The sequence below is a fragment of the Desmodus rotundus genome, chromosome 3 (genome assembly GCF_022682495.2).
Source record: "Desmodus rotundus isolate HL8 chromosome 3, HLdesRot8A.1, whole genome shotgun sequence".
In the NCBI taxonomy this organism is placed as follows: domain Eukaryota; kingdom Metazoa; phylum Chordata; class Mammalia; order Chiroptera; family Phyllostomidae; genus Desmodus; species Desmodus rotundus.
Window position 1 is genome coordinate 163,058,512 of NC_071389.1, and position 7,573 is coordinate 163,066,084.

Genomic DNA, 7,573 nt, shown 5'->3' on the forward strand with positions numbered 1-7,573 from the left:
TAATTATTCTTATCTTCCACAGACATTGCCTTGATCCCAAAGTTTAACGATGACCTATTTTCTCCAAGAAACTTGTATTAGATTAGATACCAGAAGGCAGAGAGATTCCCTTTTAAATAAAAAAAAATACATCATTTGGCCATGGCTGGTGTGGCTCAGTGGATTGAGTGCCAGCCTGTGAACCAAAGGGTCACCAGTTCGATTCCCCATCAGGGCACATGCCTGGGTTGCGAGCCAGGTCCCTGGTAGGAGGCACGTGAGAGGCAACCACACATTGATATTTCTCTCTCTCTCTTTCTCTCTCCCTTCCCCTCTCAAAATAAATTTTAAAAAAATTTTTTTAACATAAATATAATTTGCTATGTTTTTACTTTATCCTCAAAACTTCATCTGTGTCTGATCATTTGTGGTAACCAAATATCACCAAATAACTTAACATTTTTAATATCTATTTTCCGCTCTATGAAATATTAACTTTGGGGGATTTACATTGCTTCATCATGCTTTATGATGGTTAGCCTATCCAAAGAATTATTTACCGAACAATGTATTACACACTCACTGGAAAGGTCAGTAACCTGACAACAGCCGAAATACAGTATTTTACATTGTATATAGCTTCTAAGTGATGATTTGTTAAATGCATCATTCATCACCTTACAAAACCCAGGAACATAATGAAAGAAGTATGAACACAAAATATATACCGAATACTTACAAAATTTTGCTATGTTTCATTATTTAACAAAAATAGACTGTAAATAGAAATTGCCCACCACTCTCCCCTCCCCACTAAACTCCAACCACATTGGCGTTTTTGTCTTTCCTCAAACATACCAAGTTTGCTCTGGCCCAAAATATTTTGTACTTGTTATTTCCTTTTGTACTAATTATATATTTTTCTGTAATGAAATACCCCAAAACTGCATGACTTAAAACAATAAGCATTCATTATCCCACAATTTCTCTGGGTCTGAATTTCAGGAGAGGCTTAGCTGGGTGTTCTGGCTCAAGGTCTCGAGTGAGGTTGCGATACCATCTCAGTTCCACTTCATTATCTGAAATGTGACTGGGGACCGGAGGGCTGGTTCACTTTCAAGACAGCTTCTTCAAGTGGCTGACATCTGGCTGTTAGCAGGAGACCTTAGTTCTTCACCATGTGGCCCCCTCCATAATGTTGCTGGAGCATCCGCATGATATGGCGACTGGCTTTCTCCAAAAAATGTTCCAAGAGATTAAGGTCCAGGTGGTGATGCCTTTTATGTTCTAACCTCAGAATTTCCCCCCATGTCCACTGCAGTCTACTGGCCCCATAGAGCAGTCCTGCTTTGATGCGATGTGAGATAAGACTACACAGGACAGACACACTGGGAGGCGAGGATCAGCGGGGGTTGTCTCGGAGACTGGATACCGCACTCCTCTCAGATCTTTTTATTTCCCTTAGCTCGCCCATTCAGGACTCTGCTGAAATGTGCTCTTCAAAAAAGATTTTTCTACCTGTCTAAATAAATTCCCCTTGCCCTGTGACCTTCTAGTCTCTTATTGCTACATTACTATGACTGTACATTGCTTTTATAGCACTTTATCAATGCCTAAATCACATAATTTATTCACTTAAATGTTCAATTTCTTTTATCATCTATTCTCCAAGCTTCATGATGGGAGGATCGTTGTCTGTCTTATTCACAATGCAGGCCAATCACCCAGCACAGTACCTGGCGCACGGTAGGCACTCGTTAATTTTTTTTTGAATGAACGAATGCTTTTTGAAGCAGTGGTGATGGATTTACACTCAGTTCTTTCTTCTCTGTCACACAGTTTTGCAAGTCCACACAGAGAAATATTAATCTGAAGGACGGCAATTCATGAGACTGGAGCTCCATAATAATACTTTTAAGTGAATTACAGTGTTTGTTAGTAATTGATGTTTTCATTGTTCAGTACGAATGAATTTTACCTTTCTAAGGGAAATTTCCAGAATTTATAAAATATTTTATTAAATGTATTATTTAAGAGTGATTTAAAATATTTAAGTATAACAAGAAAAAGTGAGCTATCAGGAGAGAGTATTTGGAAATAAACATAGATAAATGGAGATGTTAATTTTGGAAGGAGATTAATCTCATTAAATACTATTACTTAAGTATTTAATACTTCTGGTTCTTGTAACTTTTTATTATCTCAGTACCTGTTCTGCATATACATCAGCTATCACTTTGTCATTGAACCGAATAAAGAAAGCATGCTTTGCTAAACAGATGAAGGAGAGTTCTCTCTACTGACCCTGCTTTCCTACCCACAATTCTCCAGGAGGCAAAATTGCAACTTGCCCCTTCACTGCCAGGATCAAAGTTAAAATTAATACTTAAGTTTCACCTAAGATAACTTTAGTTTATATTCTGCACAAAAAAGAATGATTAGCAATGTTCTGTCAAATACTTATTTCTGCAAAGTCATTTGCACCTATGCAATTAGATTATCATGGAGGTAATCTGCTCAGACTAATAGCTCTCTTTGCAAATGTAATTATTCTAGCTTTAATCCATCTTAATTGAATAGCAGAGCAGAAATGGGTAGGTTATTCAGTAAATGAACCTCTGACTCTAAGATCAAAGTAAGCAAAATGATACTCATTCTAAAGAGGGTCACTAAATTAAGTTCTTGGCACAGGGTAACACAATTATAAAAATGGATGCAATATTACAAATTATTTAATTTCATCCTCCCAGCCAAAGTGAAGTTTCCTCCACAACACCCAACCTCTATTTAAACTATAACTGTGACAGCAGCCTCCTCAATGAAAATAAGTGTTCAAATAGGCTTTTGATGTTGAACCAAAGTAACTCTTCTTAAAGCTTCCGCCTTTGGAACCTAGCCCTGTTCCATGAAATGTGACAAAATACAGCTTTCTATTACTTGTGTTTTAAATTTGTGGTTCTCACATTTGGGTGCGCATTGAGTCATCTGGAGAGCATGTGATTCTAATGTGCAGGCAGGGTGGAGAAGCACTGTGTTTGCAAAGAGCTATCTTGTTCCCAACACTATTAATCTTCTCTTACCCAAACCAGTTCTTCTCTTTTTCTCCTTTTATTCTCCATATGACATTATTTTCAGATTCCCTCATCGTCTTAATTCCCTGGATATGCTCTACTTAATTGAAGTCCATCTGTAATGAACAATCAGCATTCTCCAGTGGTTGGCTGAGTATAGAATAAAGTTGCCATTGTGGTTTCTTATTCGTCACTGGTTGAATTGCATCAGTGAGAATAACTACGGGACTCTGATACACATAGTGAGCCTACAGTCACCAAGACTCTTCATTCGCTTTCATGTAAACTGGCGCTAAACCAGGAGTCCCAATTCCTGAATATCCAAAGATGATTTTGTAAACTTCCTGATAAACTTGTATCCCAAATACATCCCATCTTGTTAGTTCTGTTTTATTTTAAAATGACTCATTGTCAATTATTCAGTTCCTTAGCCCAGGGCTAGGCCAAGGTTAAGGTGAGACAAGTAAGACACTCTGTCCAAGGAGAAAATTTAAGGGGCACCAAACCTCTCAGAAATCAAGACATTTTTTTCAGCTTTAATGAGATGTAGTTGACAATAAAATTTTAATATGTTTAAAGTGTACAACATGATGATTTTGTGTATGTATGCATTGCGAAGGGCTTTCTACAATTGACTTAACACATCCATCACCTCACATTTTTACCTTTTGGTTTTGGAGTTTTGTTTTGGTTTGTTTTGAGAACATTTAGGTCTACTCTCGGCCAATCTTATCTATACAATATAGTATTATCAACTATAGTCACCCTGCTACATATTAGGTCCTCAGACCTTGCTCATAACTGAAAGTATCTCCCTGTTTCCCTGAACCCCTGCTGTGGGCGACCGCCATTCCATATTCTGTTTCTATAAGTTCAACTTCTTTTTAATTCCACATGTAGATGATATCCTGTAGTGTTTGTCTTTCTCTGATTTATTTTACTTAGCATAATGCCCTCAAGGTCTACGCATTTTCTATGGCTGAATAAGGTTCCATCGAGGGTGTGTATGTGTGCATATATATGTATGTGTGTGTGTGTGTGTATATATATATATATATCACATTTTCTTTATCGATTCATCCATTACACTTAGATTGTTTCCATACCTTGACTATTGTGCATAATGCTGCAGTGAATATAGAAGTACAGATATCTCTTCATGATGGCAAATATTTTATGCAATATTTTTTAAAACCAAAATATGCAAAAACTTATGATATATAAAATATCAAAATTTTAAATAAAACTGTTCTGGTTTGTTTTATAATCCCACATAATGATGCAATGGAAACTATCATTTTTAAGTAACCTGCAGCTCCAGGCCAGGGTAGCCCCTGAAAGCCCCCCAACCCACCTCATCCCTGACAACTGGCGACGAATAGACTGAAAGGCAAGCCAGAGGCCAGTGATTTCCTTGTCACTAGACATGTTTAAGCAAAACATGTATACCCCTTGCTGTGGGTGTGATAGCAGAGATTCGGAAATATAAAAGGAGCTTTGGTTCAATTACTCAGAAGATCCTTTCCACTCTAGAACTCTATGATAAGACACCACAAAATTATAAGGTCCCATGTGAGTATAAATTAGTGGTTCTTTCAGCTTTGTATTGTATGTGACTATGGATCAGAAATACATTTGGAAAAAAATGTAATTGTTTTTATGATTTCAAACCAAAGGGCTAAACAGGCATTCTGAATAGCCCCAATCTCCTTCTGAAGAATCTATCACTTAGTTTGTCTACGCCCTATATGACCTATTCCATTTTCTGCCTGCATTGCCATTCTGAATGGTGCATTCTGTGGATTAACTACTTGCTTGTAAAGTAAAACATCATGTTATTCTACTTGTTCTAAAATTGCCTCTTTCTTGTTCTAAAATTGCCTCTGAGGGAAAATTAAAAGTCATTTCTATTATCTCCATACTTCCTTGAACAAACTGAATCTAAAGGTACTAATGAAATCTTGATGATGTATCTTACAAGAATACCTTTACAGTGGCCCAAGGAAAGAAAAAATTTTTTCCATTAGACATATTTACAAGGTCCATCCTGAAGGTATCCAGCCATGTAATGTGAAAAATAGAGACAACAGCTCTCTGAGATCTCCCAGGTGGCAGCTGCCTCCTCCAGCCAGGCTCATCACCATGACCAAACTGAGCACCCAAGTCAAAGGCTCCCTCAGCATCACCACACCTGGTGTGCAAACATGGAGGATCGAAGCCATGCAGATGGTGCCTGTCCCTCCCAGCACCTTTGACTGCTTCTTTGATGGTGACCGCTATCACCATCGAAGGCTGTCCACAAAACAAGCAGCAGCCTGTCCTATGACATCTACTACTGGAGCAGTCAGGCCCTGTCCTGGGATGAGCAAGCCGTGGCTGCCATCTATCCCATTCCGATGGACAACTTCCTAAGGGGCCCCACTGTCTAGCACTGTGACATCCAAGGCCACGAGAGTGAGACTTTCTGAGGCTACCTCAAGAAGGGCCTGTGATCTGGAAAGGGGATATGGCTTCCGGCATGAAGCATGCGGAGCCCAACTCCAGCGAGGTCAGGTGGCTGCTGCATGTGAAAGGCAAGAGGAACATGGTAGCCCCAGAGGTAGAGATGTCCTGGAAGAGCTTTAACCATGGGGGTGTTTTCGTCCTGGACCTTGGAAAGCTTATCATCCAGTGGAACAAGCCAGAGAGTGACCATATGGAGAGACTCAGGGGCATGACCCTGGCCAAGGAGATCTGAGACCAGGAGCGAGGTGGATGGACTACATAGCAGTGGTAGACAGGAAGAATGAGAAGAAGTCTCTGCAGCTGATGGAGGTCATGAACTGAGTGCTGGACAAGAGGAGGGAGTTGAAGGCAGCTGTGCCTGACACAGTGGTGGAGCTCAAGGCCACACTCAAGGCCACCCTCAAGTTGTACCACGTGTCAGACGCAGAGGGAAAGCTGGTGGCCAGAGAAGTCGCTATGCAGCCACTCACAGAAGACCTGTTCAGTCATGAAGACTGTTACATCAGGGACCAGGGGGCCTGAAGATCTACGTGTGGAAAGGAAAGAATGACAATGCCCAGGAATACAGAATGATGGGGCAGAGTCTGCTGTATTTCAACAGCTCTTCCAGAAATGGACAGTGCCTAGCTGGACCTCAGGCCTGGGCAAAACCAACACTGTGGGCTCTGTGGCCAAGGTAGAACAATGAATTTTGATACCATGTCCATTCATGTCCAGGAGCCTCAGATGGTTGCCCAGCAGAGTGGGCAGGTGTGGCACATGGAGAACCTAGAGCAGGTGCCTGTGGAGTCCAAGTGGCTGGGCCACTTATATGAGGGTGACTGCTACCTGTTACTCTACATCTACTTCATCGGGGAGAAGCCCCACTACCTGCTCTGCACCTGGCAGGCCAGACAGGGCAGCCAGGATGAAATCAAAGCCTTGGTCTATCAGGCCGTCATCCTGGATCAGAAGTACAACAATAAACTGGTTCAGATATGAGTCCCGATGGGCAAGAAGCCACCTCATCTCATATCCATCGTCAAGGGACACATAGTGATCTACCAGGGAGACACCTCCTGGGATAACAGCCTGGAGCCTTTGCCCTCCACACGGTTGTTCCAAGCGTGGGGAACAAGCACCAATAACACCAAGGCTTTTGAGGTTCAACCCCAGGCCACCTTCCTCAACTCCAATGATGTCTTCATCCTCAAGACCCCATCCTGTGGTGTGGGAAAGTCTGTGGCAGAGATGAGAGGGAGATGGCCAAGATGGTCACTGACACCATCTCCCGGATGGAGAGGCAAGTGGTGGTGGAAGGGCAGGAGCCAGTCACCTTCTGGCTGGCCCTGGGTAGGAAGGCACCCCATGCCAGCACTAAGAAACCGCAGCAGGAAAACATGTCATCACCCCCAGGCTCTTTGAATGTTCCAACAGAGTGGGCAGTTCCTGGCCACAGAAATCCCCTATTTCAATCAGGATGACTTAGAAAAGGATGGTGTATTTCTGCTCAATGTCTGGGAACAGGTCTTCTTCTGGATGAAGAAGCATGCCAATGAGGCCAGGAGGAAACCACCACCATCACAGTGGAAGAATACCTCAAGACCCACCCCAGTGGCCAAGGCCCTGAGATCCCCATCATAGTGGTGAAGCAGGGACACAAGGCCCCGATCTTCATGGGCTGGTTCCTGGCATGGGATCCCTTCAAGTGCAGTAACACCAAATCCTACGAGGACCTGAAGGGGGAGCTTGGCAACTCTGGGGACTGGAGCCTGATCACTGCTGAGATCACAAGCCCTAAACAGGATGTGTTCAATGCTAACAGCAACCTCAGTTCTGGGCCTCTACCCATCTATCCCCTGGAGCAGCTGGTGAACAAGCCCGTGGAGGAGCTCCCTAAAGGTGTGGATGCCAGCAGGAAGGAGGAGCACCTGTCCCTTGAGGATTTCACCAAGGCCTTTGAGATGACTCCAGCTGCCTTCTCTGCCTTGCCTCTATGGAAACAACAAAACCTCAAGAAAGCAAAGGGACTATTTTGA

General features: G+C 42.3%; 1 pseudogene; it reads left to right on the forward strand.

Moving 5' to 3' along the window:
• The first annotated feature begins 5,192 nt into the window (after nt 1–5,192).
• Nucleotides 5,193–7,573, forward strand: LOC112318228 (villin-1 pseudogene; annotated as a pseudogene).